Source organism: Calonectris borealis, chromosome 9 (genome assembly GCF_964195595.1).
Source record: "Calonectris borealis chromosome 9, bCalBor7.hap1.2, whole genome shotgun sequence".
NCBI classification, from domain to species: domain Eukaryota; kingdom Metazoa; phylum Chordata; class Aves; order Procellariiformes; family Procellariidae; genus Calonectris; species Calonectris borealis.
The window spans coordinates 9,847,214-9,866,651 of record NC_134320.1 but is presented as its reverse complement, the minus strand read 5'-3'; positions in this window follow the sequence as shown (position 1 = coordinate 9,866,651).

The following is a 19,438-nucleotide window of genomic DNA, read 5'->3' as shown; positions in this document are numbered from 1 at the left end:
GAAATCATCAGTAGTTTCATTGCTTTTACTCTTTTTTGGGGCCATGCTGTGATTCTCATGACTGTTCTAACTGTCATGTTGCTTGAATTCTGGAGTATATCAGAATAGCAATTCCAACAAGAAGATTTCTTCATATGAATAAGGATATCATAAGCCTGTCTTTTCAGTCATTCTAAGGAGAGCTGTAGGACTTCGTTCTCTCTCATTTCAAATGAAGAATTCCTTACGGAAAAAAATAATGCATTAACTAGGGGTACTTATGCCCGCCATATCAATATAGTATCTGCAATATATAGCATTGCCAGATTGATGTACCCAGTGTCTACTTGAGAAGTGTGAAGGAATTAGTATGGTTTCCTTGCCCTAGTGCAAAAGGTCATTGGAATATGGTGTGCTTGTTGTGCCAGCTGCCTTTTTGCTACAAAGTTGGATGGAAAGTATGGTTAAGCACTCTAAAGAACTCCTAAATTATATTCGTGCTCTAAGAAACATCTACAGATTCCTGTTGCTTTTGCCTATAGATGGGCTACACAAAGTAGGCAGGTGAGTGTTACTTAATGTGACTTTTGCAAGTGTCAGTCTGTACGTATAGCATACATACATATGTTAAGAACAGATGGGTTTGAAACATAAAACTTGTATTTATGCTTTTTACAACCTTCCGTGAGAAAGGGGTCGCTCACCTAAGTGGTCGTATAATGTCCTTCAGGTCAACCCAGCTCTTTCTCCAAAGGGAAAAAGCCCAAATGAAACGCAGTTATTGTCAGGCTACCTTTAGGTCACTGTGTCAAAATGCCTGTGCCTCCATCTTTGTGGAGCTCCATTGCCATCAACAGGACTCTACATAGATTAGTGCACTGTGGAGTATAGCTCGTCAGAAGATTTATGTCTCTTTTGATATCTTAGTTCTTTGATTTTTCTTAAAGCGGGAGATACATATATCTTTGTATATATTCACAAATCTCTCTGAAGCATTGCCCATTTCATTTGTGTTTGCTGTTAATGTTTCTCTTTTCAACCTGCCTGACTATTCTAGGAAGTGCTCAATGTAAAGTTTTCTGAGACTACTTTATGAAATTCTTATCAAAAAAAGTATTAGAAAGCAGGTTCCTTAACAATTTTCCCAATCTCACTAACATGTTTTGTGGTTATCTAAACTCTTACCTTGCTGACAAGCTTCAAGCACATATGTCCTAGTTTGCAAGGTTGCATTTACTAAAATAACCATTAATCATGGTCATGTTGCTAGCCTAGATTCCCTTCCTTGCTTTCGCCAGCTGCATCTAACAAAGAGCTTCTTGATTTTCTTATTAGCATCTCTGCCTGGAGGATTCTTACTGTGATCTTACTGCTTACCAGTTGTGACAGGGCTGGTTCTCTGTCATGCAACTATTTGCAACTCATGAGTTGTGACATCTTTGAACATATCATGGCAATTAAAAAGAGAGATACAGACATTAGACTGGCACAAAAATAAGTGTAATGATGTCAAAAGGAATATTAAAAGTATGACAAATCATCATGGGTGAGAGGCAAGAGTGGCAGGATCTGACAGGATTCATGAATTCTTATAATTTCTGTTTCTTTTTTCATTATGCATTTCTGAGTGTCCTGGCTCATTAAAAGGTGTCAGCTCTTACAAATAACTGTAGGAAAACTGACAGGTTACCTCCTATCAGCCTTTGTTTAACAAAAAGCCACTGAAAGTGAATCTTCAACACCTCCCCCTAGCTGCTCCTACAAAAAACCCTGTGCTTTCAGAAACTTATTGTAAACTTTCAGTATGGTTCTGTGTCTCAATTTATGTTGGACAGAGAGTAATGCTGTACTTATGAAAGGATGAATTACTATTTTTTAATTTATTTCAATAGATAATACATTTTTTTATTCTCTGGTTAGCACTGCTGCGTTGGAGTAATACAGCATGCAGTAACGGTACATTAGGGGGCAGGAGGGATTGGTTTATAACGAAAGATTAGAAGAGTTTAACAGTGTGAGTGAGGCTTTCAAAGATACCCAGAGACATTCAATCAACAGTCCCCTCAAAATAACAAGGCTCAATACAGTTCATAAAGAGCAAGAACTGCTATCCGTGCCTGTCCATGACGTTCTACTCCACGGAAAACGCATTTGAAAATATTTCTGTTAGCACAGCTCCTGTATGAGGGGGACGTTGCTCTCACCCTGCATAAAATGACTAAACCCAAAGGTCTCAATTCTGCAGTTAATCCCCATGGTGGGATTTTCATTAACTTTATCTAATGCCTTTATGAGCATGGAGTCTGCATCATTGTCTTACATCATTATATTTTTGTTTTAGACGGCTGCCAAGAACTTGTGAGCTCAGACCAGGTAAAAGCATCCTTCTGGGGAATTTGACGATATTCCTTTCTGAATTCAATAGCGTGCATGTTCCTTAGCAAGATCATAGTACAAATAAAATATAGCTGTTGATTTAAATGTCTATTAGGATTTTTCAGGGATTTTTTTTCATGAAGATAGCTGGTCTAGGTTGAAGTATAGTAGTGAAAGCTTAGCATTGATAGCAGAAATAATGGGCTGTGCTGCAAGAGACTTAATGTTTGCTGTCATGGAAACCTGTTGCCTTGGAACATGACTAACGAGACCCAGGCTAAGGGAAAGGAAGAAGCTATTCTTGAAATTATTGTTCGGCGAACCCTAAGGAAGACCAGCAGTATACATTATCATAAATTATAGTTATTTCAAATTCTGTTGTCTAGTCCACTTAACCTTGTCCTTTTATTTACTTACTTAACAGCTCTTGTAACCACATGTTTTCATACAAAGAATGCTATAAAATAGTTCAAAGCTAATCCTTTGGGCATCTAGAAATAAATAGCATCTTATTTATTCCTCTTTCCCAGTACACTACAAAATTTGTCCAACTTTTGTGGAAAGGACACACTGAAAACAAACTTGTGGCTGCTCTGGAATGCCCTAGTAAGCCGGGGGATAGTTAGCAGTTTAGCTGAGGATTTTTGCCTTTGGTTGTAATTGTACATTTTAAAGACAGTCCAGGTATATGAGGTAGGGAACATTTCTGTGTACATATCCACATGGAAAAATCCAGTTACCCCTGTGTATCAGTGTGGTAAGATTGCCACTTTCTAATGCTGAAAGGAAACTTGTTGGGGGGAACATACAGAAGGTATCTTAAAGTTTACTTTACCCTTCTGTGATCTCCTTTTAGAACTCCTGCTGAGAATTCTCCTCTCTTCTGGAGCTTCCTTCTCCAAACCCAATACAAATCATTACACACCAGATTCTGCAATGGAGAGTAGAGTGCTGATGTTTTTTTCCTGCAGAGGTGAATTTTGTGTGTCTGTTGTAAAAAACAATGCTGAATGTAGAATCCCTAGTTACACAGGGTGACAAATTCATTACAGCTTGCTGCGGATTTCAGCTGTTCTCTGGACCAGGATCTTGCATGAATAAATTGTCAGCAGCTGTGTAAGTCTCCCTGCCTTGCGGAGATCATGAGTCAGGGTCCTTCTGGAAGCTAACAGGGAGAAGTCAGCCTTAGCTGAGCAGAGCCGACAATGACAAATCACAGAGGAACATCTTCACAGAAGTTTCAGGTGAAAGAATATGTTCTTTTTTATTTCTCGAGAGGGCTTGGGATGTGGTCCTAGGTGAGTATTATGCTGGATAGCAGCTCTGAAAGAACAGTCTGGCAAGGAGGAATATTCTGGGAAAAAGAACAAAGAACTGGCTGGGTTTGTAAGCTGACAGCTGCATTTGGGGTGAAGGAGAATTTTTTCTGGTGTCTGTTGTCAGTGACAAGGTGGTCCTTGTTCTCAGAGGAAAAACTGGCTTGGGTAATCAGTTCTTGTTTGGCGAGGACTGACACAGAGTGTTATGATGGCAATGACAAGAATGTTCTGCTGGCAAAAAAGGTACTGCAGAGGGCAATGAAATACTATAAATTATTTTTAAATACGGTAATAAAACATTGATTCATTCTGGTTGGGTTAATATGGGGAAAACTGCAACATTTAGCATGACAGTTCTGTCTGAATGATGATGAAAATAGTATGTCAAAAATGTTACATAGTAATGTATATTCTAACATTTATGTTTAAGCCTGGCATAAAAGCGGAAAGCCTAGGACCTCAAGAAATTGGCTTGTTCATCCTTCAGTCCCAGGGAGGGTCAGCTGCACTTAAATCATATCTGAGTGGTGTTTTTCTAACTTCCTCCAATCAGCCTGTGGTGGAGATCCCAAAATGTTCTTGGGACAGTCTGCCCTGAAACTAAACTCCCCCTCTCAGTTGAAACGCTCTTCCTAATGACATCTCCAGCTTCCTGACTGCGACATAAGTCCAGTACTACTTGTGGTATCAAGCATAGGTACAGAAATCCCTTTATTACCTTTCTCTTTGCAGCAGCCTTTTAAGGGGTTCTCTGTTTTGCTGTCTAACTCCCAGGTAACGCTGAGGGAGCAATGGAGTACAAGGATAGCTGTGCCTCCAGTATGGGGGTATTGGGTGGTTTAAACCTTGATTCTGTTGCGTGAACCATATTCACTGGTAGCTGGTCAGAAAATTTAAATAACAACTATATTGATGAAAACCAGACGCGTAATTCCTTTCTCTTTCTCCTATTTTCTTATACTCTGTAACTGCTCATAAAAACTGTGCATGAGGCCTGGACTCAGCAAAGTACTCTGTTACAAGCATGCAAGAAAGTTCAGACTGCTTTAACGGGGCCACTTGCATTTTTGAAGTTGAAAGGAATCACCCTGCCTTGCTGGCTCAGCACTGTAGAAACAGTTATTTCTTTTCAGATGTAGAAAAGGAGAGTTCTCTTCACTATTACCACTCTGGAGTCATGCTTTGAAATAAAATAAATGAGAAAAAGTTTGCTTAAATTCTAACAGGTGATGGCTGCAGGTGGGAGTTTCCCGCACATTTTCCAGCTGGAAAGCAGCAGAAGAGCCCACCTCCGACAGGCGCAGGCTCTTCGGGAGCGGGGGAAACTTAAAACACGGAACTGGGTATGTTTTGAAACCACGGCAAACAGTGAGGTGAGACGTTACAAAAGGGATGATTTCTGCCTTGCCCGGCTTCTCTGCCGGGGTGCTGGGGTCAGCAGTGCTGGAGGCAGGGCCGGGGCTTTGGTGATGTGCTGAAGTGGGCACAGCTGGGCACGGGGGGCTCAGCCTGGCACCTGCGGAGGGGAGGGAGAGGAACTGCGCTCCCATTACGGTGCCTTTTCTGAAGGCAAGGTGCGCAGCCTGCGACGGACCCTGAAAACGCAGTGCAGGTCAGCTTGCAGCCCGGCAGGCTTGGGCAGAAGTCGCTCGTGCTCGTCCTTCGTCCCCGCGCTCCCCCGCTGCGCTGCGGGGCCCCAGAGCTCCCCGCCGGGGTGGGCTGGGAAGGGCAAAGCTTCGGGTCTAACTTGCTGGGGCTTTTGCGACGGCAGTAAGGGCTGGGCCAGAGCTCAGACAGGCGGCTTAAAAAGACATGGCCATGCTCCATGTAGGACTCGGCTTCGAAAAAACATACCAACTTAACTTTTACTCTAAATTGTTAGTGTTTCACTGCGTGGGAAGGGCGAAGAGCACATGTAGACAGCTGATCTCTGAGCGAGCGCGGTGGTCGGGTTAGTCCCGTTCAGCAGATAAGTGCCCCGACAGTGCCCCCAGGTGCTGTGATGGCTTCCAGGAAAAATGGGAGACCAAGTCCTTTGGGACACCGGGAAGAGTGGAGGAGTGGGCTGGGAGACACAAGGGTTTGCTGTTGGTTGACTTGTCCTGCCATGTGCTAGCAAACAGAGCAGCCTTTGCATCCTGTGCTAATAAGGTTGCCCCAAATATTATAGCCAAGTTGGAGCATCCAGTTTTCTCCTAAAGACTGGGAGAAATCTGAGAACCCAAATATTTGCAGATTACTTGGGTAAAAGGAAAAGCTAACAGAAAAGCAAAGGGGTGCTTAGAGAGGGATGAGAGCCTCGGTTTTCCTTCTATTCCTTAATGAAGATACACGGACCGTATTTGCTTATAAGAAGGTACTGATAGCAAATAAGTGGTTGTTGAGGGATTTTTTGTCATTTTTTAAATAATTACTTTCTACAGCTGCAGAAAGCTGCTTATGTGAGGCCAAGCAGTAACAGTGCGGCACAAGTAAACAGGAGTGAAAGTGCTTACTGCTCCCTTTCTGCTCCAAGGTGATCCTGGCCAGGAGAGGAGGGAGGTCCTCCAGGGCTCTGGCACGCAGCTTCCCCTTTGCACAGCTCGGGGAAGCAGGAGATCTCTCAGTCAGCGATGGCTGCCAAGAGCATTAGATAAGTCCTCGGTGCCAGCTGGCGGCAGGAGCGACGGCAGCCTCTGCTGCTTCCAGCATCCCCGCGGGAGCCGGGAGCAGGGCAAAGAGAGGGTGAGCCACCCTACGGGAGGGAGAGATTTTTTCAAGAGGGAGGCATAAGAGAGAGGTCCTTCCAGATGCCTTCCAGTCTCCACGCCATTTGGAGAGGAATAGTTCCAGTAGTGTCATCCACAGCTTTCAACTCCTGCTTTCCATTTCTGCATGGGCTGCCCCCCCATACTCTCATTACCACTTTTTTACCACCCTCCCCTGTTTTCTTCAACCTCGTTTTCCTTCCTTTCCTTTTCCAGCTGTCTGCTCTTGCATTAACTCCCCTTCATCTCCCATCTCTTCCTTTCCCCGCTCACTTTTAACTGACTTCCCGCAGGGGGAAAGAAAGAGTCTGTCTCACCAGGGCAGGCAGAGCAGTGGAGCCCAGGAGCTGTACCCTGCTCAGCCCTCACTTCTTCGACCTTTTCCTCTCTCCTCCTTTCCCTGTTTGTTTCTGTCAAGAATGCAAAGTCTTTTGGAAAGCCTTGTTTGAGGAATGCCCACATTTCTGGTATTCCCCGGTTCTCCTTCTTAAGTAATTACAGCGCTCCGTCTAGCGCGGATGAAGTTGCAATACAGCGACGCTGTGGTAATAGTCCCTTACTGCCACTAGATAAGATGGCAGGAGGTGCTTTTTCAAATTGAAATCTTATTCAGGGTCTAAACTTGAGATTATGAGGCGTGTGCAAAATTCAAGTCCGTTAGCACTTCATTGCTAATCAATTCTAGAAAGAAAAGTAATAAGAGTATTTTCACTCCCATTTTGGAGTGCTCTGTTGTCCGGAGTTAACTCGGACACCCAGGGGCCATTTTAGCTGTGGACTTTCCATCTCTCTGCTGCATATCTAGGTGAGAAAACACATTCTGGCTCGGACTGCAGATAGACAGGGACCCCACAGAAAAATAAGCAGTCAAACCAAGTCACGGCTAAGAATACTAACAGAGCCAAAAGGTCAGACAGTAAACCCATCTCTGCAAAGGGACATAATGTTGATTTTTTTTTTTTTTTTTTTAATATAAAAGTGTGTTGGGCAGAGGCTTGTGTCATGGCAACTCTCGGCCTGCGTGTAACACTGTTTTTCGTGCACTCATTGCATATCCAGCACCTTTTATGTTATATATGTTTGGTCAGTCATTTCGGTCATCCTTGGGCTTTCGCATCATACCTGTGGCCTGCCCAAGGAAGGGGAAGCAGCGCAGGTGGGAGAGCAGCCGTACTCAAGCAGCATTTTCCAGCTCTGGCACAAACCCCGTGTGTGCGGACGGCCCCCAGATTGCCAGGTTCTCTTTCCAAACCTCCGCTTTACTCCTTAATTGACTGCCTTTTGTGAAGAGATTGAGCTAACGGCAGTATTTCTGCTTCCAACACCGAGCCGGGGGAAGGGGGAGTCACTGTAAGCGATGCTGCCCTCCAGGCAGCCGGGAACGGAGCTAAATATATCTCCTGTCCCCTGCCATGGCCGTTCGCAGCTGAAGAGCGAGCGGCTGCCGTCTGGGATGTGCTGCTGCGGGAGCTGGGCTCAGAGGAGGCTGAGGCTTGGCTTTGCAGCCTAAAGCTAGCAGAGAAAATAAAATATCACAGATGTTAGTAATTAATCCCATGTAAGAGCTAAATCTCAAATTACCCTGCTTGTTCCCCTCTCCGTTGCTTTGCAGATTTTCTGGGTAAAATGCCGTTGTCCGTGTGACAGAAGGACTTGCCGTCTGGAGGAAAAATCTGAATTTTAACTACAGAGAAACAGCCCCTTTCTAGATTACTTCTTCTGCTTCTAACTTCCATGGCACTGGGCCCAGGTTTCTTCACAAAGATAGGGAATCGTGGCTGCGTTCATGTATGATTTTTTTCATGTCTGCACACTTCAGCGCAACCTTAGCAAGGCGTGGAGGCAAGGGGGTCCTTGAATTTGGCAGCACTGGACTTGTTGATGCTTCTCTGCATGTCTGGGCACCCTTATCGGGAGTTACTGGGAAGTATTATTTGGGCAATTTCAAGGACTGCTTAACAGCTACTTTGGGTTGGGTAAACATCTTGTGAAAGTACTCCCGCCTCGCTATGAGCGTGGTGCTCACCGCCCCGCCGAGCTCCGCGGAGCGGGGAAGCGTTCCTGCAAGATGCGCACGCAGGGTTTACTAAAAGGCCTAATGCTGGGGGTTTGTTTTGATTTTTGAGTCAGTATCTAATAAATCAGCTTGCTCGAGGAAGTCTGTTCTATGTTTTCGTATTCAAGAGAAAAGTTTACCCTTTGAAGGAGCTGTCGGTGCGTACGCACGGTGTAACTCTTCAGGCAGCAGCAGCAGAGATGACCCCTGACCAAAGCCGGTGTGTTGGGAGGAAGTTCAGGCCGTTATGTTGATACCTTTTTTTATCTTTTTAATGAAACCTCCTTCCTGCCATTTCAGAGGAGAGGAGCGTTTGACGTCATGTGCTGATGAGTCACTGCTTTTAACAGGCCAGCAAGCTGGGATTGAGAGTGCTGTCTGGAGCAGCTGCTCTGTTAATCATTCACAAAAAGCCCAGAGAAATCTCAAGGGGAATGCTTGTGAATAATTAAATTTCTGTTTTCATTATGAAGACGCACTTGATTTACCTGGATCTGCTAGAATCCAGGTATTGGGAAGTGAGGGAGGAGGACAATGATCTCACTGATTTATTGATGCCACTGCAAATAGCTTTGGGATAGTCATCGGTGTCAGTCAAGCATATACATGATTTAACAATTTCATGCAAAGCTTATGTAATATAGCTCTGACCGTCAGCTACATCTCGCTTGCTGCAGGCACTTCAGCCACACCCATGTTTTCTAGAAGAGAGTTCTTGGGGAAGCAAATGGCCTTGATAGGGCCAGACATGGATTTTACTGGAAGGCTGAAGATCTGGCGCATCTCATAGCCTAGAGTCATGTATTCTCAAAGGAAGCAGAGTTGCCCAGGTTTATTCACTGACGGTTCTCCTGCTCATAAACACCTTCTGGCGATGACTCCATCATTTTGAGTTAATGCTGAATCAGTATCTTGGCAAGATATGTTGCACTCATCCTTGTTGCGATGAGCTTTAAACTTCAGTTGCCAACATGCAATGATCAGAGAGTTCATTAGATTCTGCTTTGGATGAGCAGGACTCCCATTTCAATCAAGGTCCAAACTGGATAAATTTCTACATGGTGAATTATGCGCTGCTCAACTCTTCCTCTTCTAGATTGCTTAAGTGTCTTAGACAAGAGCTGCTGCCTTTTACCCAGAGGTGGAACAAGATGGGCAGTTTTCCTCCCGAAGCAATCCCATCCCTAAGTGGTCAGTTGAAGCTGCCTTAGAACAGGGGCATGCCACTTGGCTTTGACACAGTGTTAGATTCAGCTTCACCTACACAGCTGGAGTGCTGGGACCGTTAGGGGAGTGGGATTGCTTACAAACATTTACTTTAATTACCTATACGATGAGAGTAGAAAGTTGTTATTTGGGCTGACTGAGAAATAATGACAAAAAAACCCACACTGTGAAACTGTTTGGGTCTGAAGAACCTTTCTGTCTTTGGGCACTGTTTTCATGGATTCGTGATATCCCACCGATGTGTAGGCAGAACCTAATTAGCTACAGCCATTGAAAGAGCAAACTTTTAAATAATTTGTTGAAAACGGAATATGTTTTTCTTCTTTCGGCACTGTGGCCAATTTACTGTGGTTTTACCTTCTTGAATTGATTAGTAGACAAGTTTAACTGAGCATATCAACTTCTCCATGCGCACATTAGCTCCAAATTCTAAAGCTTCTTACCACAGTAAAATGCACTTATTCAGTGGGCTGCACTATTCTTGATAGGTGGAAAAAAATGTTGATAGATGGAGCCGGATAGTATCACTGTGGAAGAGAGAGTTGTCCTAGAAATGAAATAGCTGATGATTTGCCATTTCTGTAAAGAGATGATTTCTGGAGCCCACTTCTCAGTCTGCAGATACGATGGCCAGCCTGGACCCTTTCAGAGGTATGTGCCTCCTGATGGGGTAGGAGAGTGGGGTGGCTATTGAGATATTTAGGGGGGGACCAGCAGAGATGATATGTGAACTCTTATGAGGGGAGCAGGGGGTTTCCTTGGAATTGGTTGAAATCTGGGATGCCAGCAACAGGCTGACAGTCCTGAGCTGGGAAACCAGAGCCAGAAGGATGGGGAGAGTTGTGGGCTAAATAAGCAGCTGAGCTGTAGCTCTTCTGAAGAGCAGCAGAAGTCGAGATAAATGAAGGCCAGAGGAACATTGGAAAGGCTTCTCTGCAGACCTGTAGGAGTTGGTGTTGGTAGAGAAAGCAGGAGGTCCCTGCTGAGCAGTTCAGAGGACGGCTGGACTGGCTTTCCCAAGAGGACCAGAGATGAGCCTGAGAAGTAGTAGGTGCTGGGACCAGGATAGCTGATGTGTCAGTGTGGCGAGTTTGGGGTTGTTAAGGTTTGTGTGCTGTCTGTAAGTAAATGAGAGATGGCGGGTGTACCTGGGTCATCGCACAGCACAGGAGACTAGCTACGGAGAGACTGGGAACAAACTGGGACCTAAGTGGGAGAGCAGGATGGGAAAACCAGTAATGCTGTGCCCTTTTCACGAGGGTGACCTGGTATCCGCCAGGGGACACGGGAGGGAAAATTTTGGGCTTCACATGGCAGAACAGAAGCACTGAAGAAATTGTAAGTGAGCGGGTTGTATCTAGCTTTTCAGATCATTGCCATGCTGTAGCGGGTAGCGTCGTCCATGCAAACTCATGGAAGGTGTGATCAGAAGGAAGTGGGGTTTGCATTGATTTTGGCAGTGGTAGAGCTCGATTTACAGATGTTGACAGTGAGAGGTGCTGTATATATCTTGTCCCAAGCAATCGGAGGTCATGAACCAAGTGTCTGTCTTCCCCATAGAATCACAGCCTGAGAAAAGGATCCCCAAGGATGGCTGATTTGTGACTTTGGTCCTGTGGCACATCCTTCCTGGAGCTCTTCTTGTTTGATTTCTGCCTTCCTAGCCTTTGAGATTCCTATGTTCGAGTTCCTATTAATTTTAAGGCCTGGAGAAACCTAAATATTGAAAGCTGTATTCTAATAAATTAATGACATTGTAATTATACCTAGCTTTACTAATAACTCCAGATACTGTGAGATTTGAATTCTTCAGCGTCACGAGCCACTGAATCTGGGATGTGGGATAGAGCACAGTTTGAATATCACAGCTTGGGGTGGTTATTTATACTAGCAGGGGAAAAGGTATCAGCAAAGCAAATTGTGTTGCTTGCAGATGGAGCGTATTTTGTATGGCATACAATAATAACGAAGGTCATCTTTCAGAGCAAAGCTGCTATTGAAAAGTTGAGGAATATTGAAAATAGAGGAAATCAAACAGGAACTTACAAAATATGAGAATATAACAAAATCAAAAGGAGGAAAGCAGTTAAAATCTAAGAACAACACTGTTTCTGAGGCCTCATGTTAAATGTTGATTCTACAAAAGATGCTTTTTTTCACTTGCTCATTAAAAAGGGTCCTACTGAAGAGTTATTGTTCCCTGAGAAATCAGATGTATTGTGTAGTCAAATACCATGTTAAAAAAGAAAAGGATTTCCGGAAAGATGGGGATGCAAGAAAGCAATAAAGCCTGAAGAGGTTATTAAAAGTCACCCAGAGGAATTGGCCATGTGAGGTGTATTACAAAACCGAGAAGCAATCAGCAACAAGAATCTTCTGGGACACCAAAGCCTAAGTCTGCATGTAATCCTGAGCACCTGGGAGCCTCTGATCTCCCTCTCCTGGAGGCCTCGCCATGTGGATGAAGACAGCTGACAGCCCTTGCTCTGGCATTTCTACAGCTGGAGGCATTCTCTGTGGGAAGGGCTGGCAGGTTTAAAAACAAGTTTGAAAAGTTTCCCTATTCTCCAGCCACATATTTTTCTCCTAATTGCAAAGCAAGTACAGTTTTTTTAAAAAATAACTGATTCAGCCAGCCATTTAATCTCTTGCTCTCTGTACCCAACAAAAAAGTGTGAGTTTGTCTGGAAAAATAATAATTGGAGAAAGATTAACACAAGGGACCAAAACCATCTGCGATTAAACAAAGGGCTCTGGAACCTTTCACCAGCCTAGGTCAACAGTACCCAGAAATTGTCCAGTGGGTTTTGCCATAAATTGTGGTCTCAGGCCAGTGTCGAGGGGTGAGTATCAGCCCTGTGACATTAAAGGGTGGGTATTCCCTCCCTCAGAACGCGAGCCTGCCTGCTTGCCTGCCTCGGTGCTCGTTCGCGATCACAGTGTTGTGGGGTAGGAGAAAGCACGACCGGTTGCTGGTCAAACAATCGGATTTCTTCCCTCGCTTCTGGCCTCTCGATGTGAGCTCGGGAGAGCTCGGCTGGACTGCTCAGTCCTACCGGCTCTCCAGGGCTGCGGTCGCTGTCTTACTCACAGGGCAAGGCATGAGGGAGTTCTTGTCATGCCACAGCCTATTGCGTTAGATGTGTCATTATTAATTATTGACAGAGCACTCTGTCAATTGGATTGTGATATTTCTGTTCTTTGTTTCTTTTGTAAGAAAAAGGATAGTTTCTGAAGTTAAATTTCAAAAGTTAAAAACTTTGAAGAGATGCCCGTTCTCCCATGCCTGAAGGATAGGTTTGTTTTCTTCTAAGGTCAGGAATAAGTTTCTCTTCCAGCTTCCATCCTTGATCCGACACCGCGTGATTTACAAAGGGCTCTGTGTCCCGTGTAAGCCAACACATCAGGTGACTCCCAGCGCATCAGCTAGAAGCTGTTCTCACAGGTACGGCACCAAAAGCAGAAGAGTAGTTCTGACTTTGGTGCAGTTTATTAACTACTCCCTGCTTCTTGGAAGTGGCTAGCAGGCATCCTCAGAATCGGTCACGGCTCAAATCGATGCTCATAAAGATGGAAATACCTGTTGCACCCCCCGCTCTGGCAGCCTGGTCTTGCCTGTTGCGAGCACCGAGCTTCCACGCGTTGCGGGAGGGATTCCGAGTGTCCCCGTGAAGCTGTTCTGCATTTCGAGAGCATGGCACTTTGTCTCCTCAGAGGGACAAAGACGTGCCTTTCTGTTAGATCCCAGCCTACTGGAAAACAAGGTCAGCCTGATTGTTTTGGAACAGATGGCTTCCTTCCACGTAGTGGCATTTCCCTGGCTAAATGGAGCCTGACTATACATAAATATCAAATGCAGCTATATGTGGATTTATAAGTATAGTAGCAAATTACAGGGTTACGAGAATTTAGAGCTGCTGGGAAGAATGATCAATTTTTTTCCAAAAAATCAGTCAGCACTTTAAGTTACTAGTTTTCTTTATCTTCACCAGTTACCCTTTAAACTAAGGGAAGCTGGCAGGTGACAGGTTATCCCAGTCCCTCCTGGGGAAGGTTTTCAGTGGAAAATGACTGGAAGCAACTGCACAAGAAGAGCTTGATATATTCTGAGCCATCTCCCCCAGCGGAGAGCGGTTTTGTTGGGTTCTGTGGAAATGTGAACTCGGCCAGATCTGATCTGGGTGCTAAAACAGGAGATTGAAGCATGGGTAATGAGGCTAGAAAGAGTACAGGTGGATTATTTGTACACAGAAAGACTAACTTACTGTTCCTGAGTAAATGACTGCTGTTGTCAGTTTTGCTTGGGTTTTTTGAGAATATAGGGAATGATTGTGCCCCAGATTCTTCTCGGTCTGTATTGCAACATGCTTGGCAGGGGGCGGGGTGAGTGACCTACATGCCTTGTGCAAGAGAGCGTTATTTGAGATTTCCTGTGTTTTTCAGGATGTCTGCGTGCTTTTCCTGGTCCCAAAGAAATAATTTAGATGTTATTAATTAATTATTTCAATTAATATTGTGCAGGAGGGAGGAGGACCATATGACCTCCAGAGGCCCATTCCAGCTCTACTTTCTATAGTTCGAAGGAAGCGGGTGGCAGCAGCAGCGAGCGTCACCGATGCCGGCTGTTTACCCCTGTGCGAAAGAGCAGCCCTGGCAGGGTGCGGAGAGCCCTGCCCTTCCAAGGGTGGCATTCAGAGCTCTCCCCTCCAGCTTTATCTCATTAGCTCTTTTCAGAAAATACAGCAGAAATATAATCCAATCACTTTGGCGTTCAGAGGCCCTGGCTCAGCGTAGGACACTCCAGCTCAGTAAAGAGCGATGCTGCTTCGTGACTCATTTCCTCTCCTCCGTCACTGAGTCACCGTCCATTCTTATTGCTAAAAACTACCTGAAAAAGTCTGAATGGATTCCTGGGCACTGGGTGTTTTATCTAACTTTAGATGTGGAAGGAAGCACTTAAAGACATGGGGGTTTGTCGCCCCCTCCAAAACACCATGAACTGTGTTGATATAGGTTTACAAGTGTGTTTGAAAGCCTGGCTTAAAAATGTACAGGTTTTCTTTGGCCGGCAGGTCATCGCTAGAAAAGGACTGAATCACAAATACAAGGACTTCAAAGGGGTTCAGATCTGAGCCAGAGCTGAAATTCTGTTTCGTAGCTTGGTCTTGTTTCCAGAGCAGACCAGAACTCAGATCTGGACTTTAAATACCGTCAGTCTTGTAAGTCAAGTACCAAGTTCAAGTGTACAGTCAAGCAAGGACCTTGACCTAGGTCTGCTGGCTGCGCCCAGCCGTAGTTTACATGCCTTTGTGCTCGTGCATCTGTGCAGGAGGGGAATGGCCACCTGGGACACCTCCACCCTCGCGCCTGGCAGCCCGTCAGCATTCCTCTGCCCAGGTTTCCTTCTGCCTGTACCTTTGTGTTCTTTTTAACTGCTGGTTCTGCTTCCAGAAGTGCTGCCCGCTCCCCACAAGTTTGTTTCTGTGGTGGGGTTTCACTCATGTCGCCTGCATCCCTGGTCCATGTCGACAAGTCTCCCTGGTCCAGCTGTAAGTCCAGAAGCTGACGTGGTCTTGGGACTGAGCCTGCACAGCCTCTCCTTCTGGCCCACGTAAAGTAATCCACACATGGCAAGGGATCCAAGATGCTTTACAGGCAAACCCGGTTCATTACAAAATAGAGAATTTTCTGAAAGAAACACTTGTGTTTATTTTAAGGATTTTTTTTTCTTTCTTCACGCAAAGGTTTTTTTTGATCTTTATCAGTATTAAAGTAAACCTAAGAAATTAAGATTTTTCTCTTTTGAGATGGAAACTAATTTAACACAGTAAATCCCAGTATTCTGATAAAAATGGCTCACTTGGTTAAACCTCTTCATAAATCCCAGGAAAAAAATACCAGCAGAAGCATTAACAGACTGAAGTGAAGCTAGATGCATCATTTATTTTTCAATAACTTTAGGCTAGCCAACCCTCCAAATTCATATATTTTCATCCTTTTTCTTGTGATTTGGTTATCTAATGTAATCATTACGTAGTGATGTGATATGATGTAATATTCCTTCACTCAGACCTGGTATTTCGTTCCAGTAGTTCCAAAGGAGACCTCCCAACCTGCTTCGACCAACCTGCCAGAAGGCAAACTCATTATTCAGAGACCTGCTTTAGGTAGATGTCCTTCTGCTCCCGAGTAAAAGCCATCCTAGTCATGAGAGTTGTTGACCCCCTCCCTATACTTGGCAGCATTCATCAACCCAACTGTTAGTCCAGAACAATTTCTTTTGACTTTGTTAAGATCTAGTGAACATTCAAAGTGACCAAAAGAGAGTCAGACCCGCTGTAGAGCTGCTGCCTTCCTAGTCCTGTACTCCTGGTCCTTGTGTCCGACTCCTGCTCAGCTGTGGCTGATAGTGGCAGCAACCAGCAGCTTGGGCTGAGACCTTTGTTCACCCCACTAAGTTGATATATCCCCCTGTAATAAACATGTAGAATATTGCCATAAGTAGGCCCATTATGTGAGACAGCTAAGAAATTAGGGGAAAACAAAGCAAAACCTGGCTCCATAAAATCTGGTTAGTAGTTTTGCTAGAAAATGCTGGCAACACAAAGATTTTGTTTGTGTTGTTTCATAGTGATTGGCTAAAACTAATGACTGAAGCTGAGCAAGGCTTGACGTGTATGCTTGATTTACATGTGCTCTGTCCAAAACGATCTTGATGTTCATGTGCGAGTTTAAATGTTCCCAAAAGTCTTTGCAGAAGCAAGTCCCTGAAAATTAACTTTCAAAGGTTGGTAATGTATTTCCCCAGAGCTCATGGATGTTTAAATCCCTGTTGTTTGGCTTTGCTCATTATAGGATGCATCCTTCTCTCCTGATTAAGATGTTTATGAGATGTGTACGGTCAGGTAAGCACAAATAACTGAGATTGATTTATGAGTTACCGGCCCTCAGTAACCCCGATGATTGATGCAGTCTTGCTGTGGTTTGGGTTGCATCTCCAGTGCAGCCACTTGGAGTTGTCTGTACCTTCCCTGCAGCTCTCCTTCCCCTCTGGGAGGGAGAAAGTCTGAACCTGGCTTCTGAATTTCTGCACTCTTTTAAGTTTGCTTTTATTGGTTGTATTTGAGAGACCTCATGTAGGGACTTAGTAGTGGGGCATTGACTATCGCTGAATATTGGGGCTTCTTCGTTTGGTTTTAGTTCTATAGCTGCATTTTAGTTAGTCCTCTTTTCCATCATTTAAGTCATATTAAAATACAGTGTATGTTTTGGAACAGAAAATTAAATGTACCAAAGCAAGTTGAAAACTAATAGCTATCAGGAGCTAAATTAAGGAGGAGCAAGGGAGCGAGGAGCCTAGGGGTTTGCTGTTCTTGCAGGCAAGTTTTCAGAAAACTCTCTGGGTAAGATGCAGAAAGGTTGCATCATTGCCACAGCTCTGGCTGGCAAAACATGCCATAAGAGCAGAATCCCGTTGCTTAGCGACTCGTGAAAGATGATTAACCCTTTCCCAGCACTGCCCAATACTTGTACGAAAGCCCTCCTGAGGCATCTTTGTGGACAATAATTGAATATGAAGAAACTACTCTAATATCTTTAGCTACTAGATGTATTGATTTATTCATCATTAATGTTAAATGAAGGACCATCTTAATCTTACCGTTAGTTACTGACGGCGATCGTTTAATCAAAAGTCATTCTTCCATAGTATGACATGCAATTATTGCAAAGGAAGGATCATATAATTAGAGTAAAGATGGAGTAAGAAGTGATTAAAAATAATTTGGGGGTGATGATGGTTAATGCTACTGCTGATATTTCTTCATATGAACTCAAGTATTTCTAAAACTCTGCTAGGTTTAAAGGCTGAGTCCAGGTATTGACATTGCTCTTGCACAGGGTGCCTTCAAGCAGAGTTTGGTAGCAACCGTAGTTAGGGAAGTTCCTCACCTCTCATCTCCTTCCAGTGCAACAGGGAAATTAGAAATGCTATTTCAGTCTGAAAACGCTCCTTTTAATTAAAAATGGAATTAACCTCTGAGGTTGATGGGCTGCAAAATTTCAATTTTCTTCTTTGAAGGGTGCCTGAAATTCAGCAAAAGTTGATAAGCAGGAATGTGTGGGTGTGGTGGGTGTGTTTGGTTTTACCTGGTGTTGCCCTTTTGCAGATACTACAGTGCAGAAATTTTCCATACGGTGTTACTAATATGTTCCAGCACTTGGGTTGATATATTTTTCAAATGTGATCACTTTGGATGGTGTTCTCCTCATCCAGCTTGAGCTGCCTTAAAATTGGATGTGGAGTCAGTCTAGCCATCTACCGGTAGAGCAAGAGGAGCAATTCTGATGGGTCATTCATTACATCTCTTTTAAACATGCCCTTGGGTGGGCTGAACTGCCCTGGTTTGCCATCTTTTGAAAGCAGCCTGAAAGACCATTGCACTCCAGCCTAGAGCGAGCGCTGGGTGAGATGAGCCCAGCCCTCTGGCTTTAGTGGTGTCTTGTGTGGCGTTATTTCCAGGAGGATGGCTTCCCGGTGTTCCGTATGCTGCTCAATAACAGTGACAGAGCAACAGGGTTTTCAATTGCAGCGGTGGAAAAAAACCTCACATGGGAACAGAGGTTAAGGCATAGATAGAGGATTTTAAATTGCAATGGCCTCTCTTTGTGAAATTAGCTGGTAATAAAGGCAAGAATTCCCCTGGAGCAAGAAACACTCTGGGTTTCACCTCTCCCCCTCGCAGTGTTCCAGCAGCAGCAATTAGTTTCTGTAACTATTGGCCCTGGACTCTGGTAGCTGGAGAGTAGGCTGGGGCTGTCACCGCCGAGAACAGCGGCTGCAGACACGTGGCTCTGCGTGCGGCAGCTCCCGAGCACCGTTGTGCCTCTGCTGCCATCAGTGGAGAAAACTGCCTCAACCAGAAATATTTGGTATTTGGTAGTGCTGAGATTGTGCTCTCCTCTCATTTGCAGGTGGGTTAACTCTGTGACCTTAGCAGAGACTTTTAAGGTGTTAGAATCAATCCAGGCGGCAACCTGCTGGGAATACAGCCTTTCCTACGACATGTCGGAATGCAGTCCCTGCGTTTCTTAATCTGTCCTTATTCAGTAATATTATGTGTGCTCCTGTCGGGCAACTACAGAACCTGCTGGAGATCCTGTTTCCCAAATGTCTTTTCCTGATGCGTTTTTAAGCCTTTCGGCTCCAGAGAGCAGCCCGTGTGATAAACAAGCCGCTGCGTGCCACGTGGTGTTTTGCACTGCTGCTGCTCACAGGAGTCTCCCTGCCACGGGAGGATCTCGAGGGACATGAATGCTGTAACAGAGGCACGAACCAATGCAGATACTTCTGAATTGTTAGGCAGATTATTTACTGCTGTTCTGAACATGCTTTCTTAACTCACCAGCAGCAAAAAGAAACTTGTGCCACCGATATCTGAGCTGTTTTCTTTCACTGCTGTCAGTAAGGAGATGGAGCTTGCAAACTGGGATGTTTTGGCATCTCGCTAGAATGGATGGATTTGACTTGTCTGAAATACGGTTTCTGTTGGCGCCTGTCAGAGGAAATACCCATTTATCTTGCGCTGTGTTAGCTGGCGTGTCACGCAGCGGGGACAGCATGCATTATTAGCCCAGCTCTGTACCTCTCCGGGCATGCGTTAATTATGCGAGCTGTGGTGGTTTGGTTATGAGCAGGTAATCCTGCACTTGTGCTTCCAGTTTCGTTTCTGGGC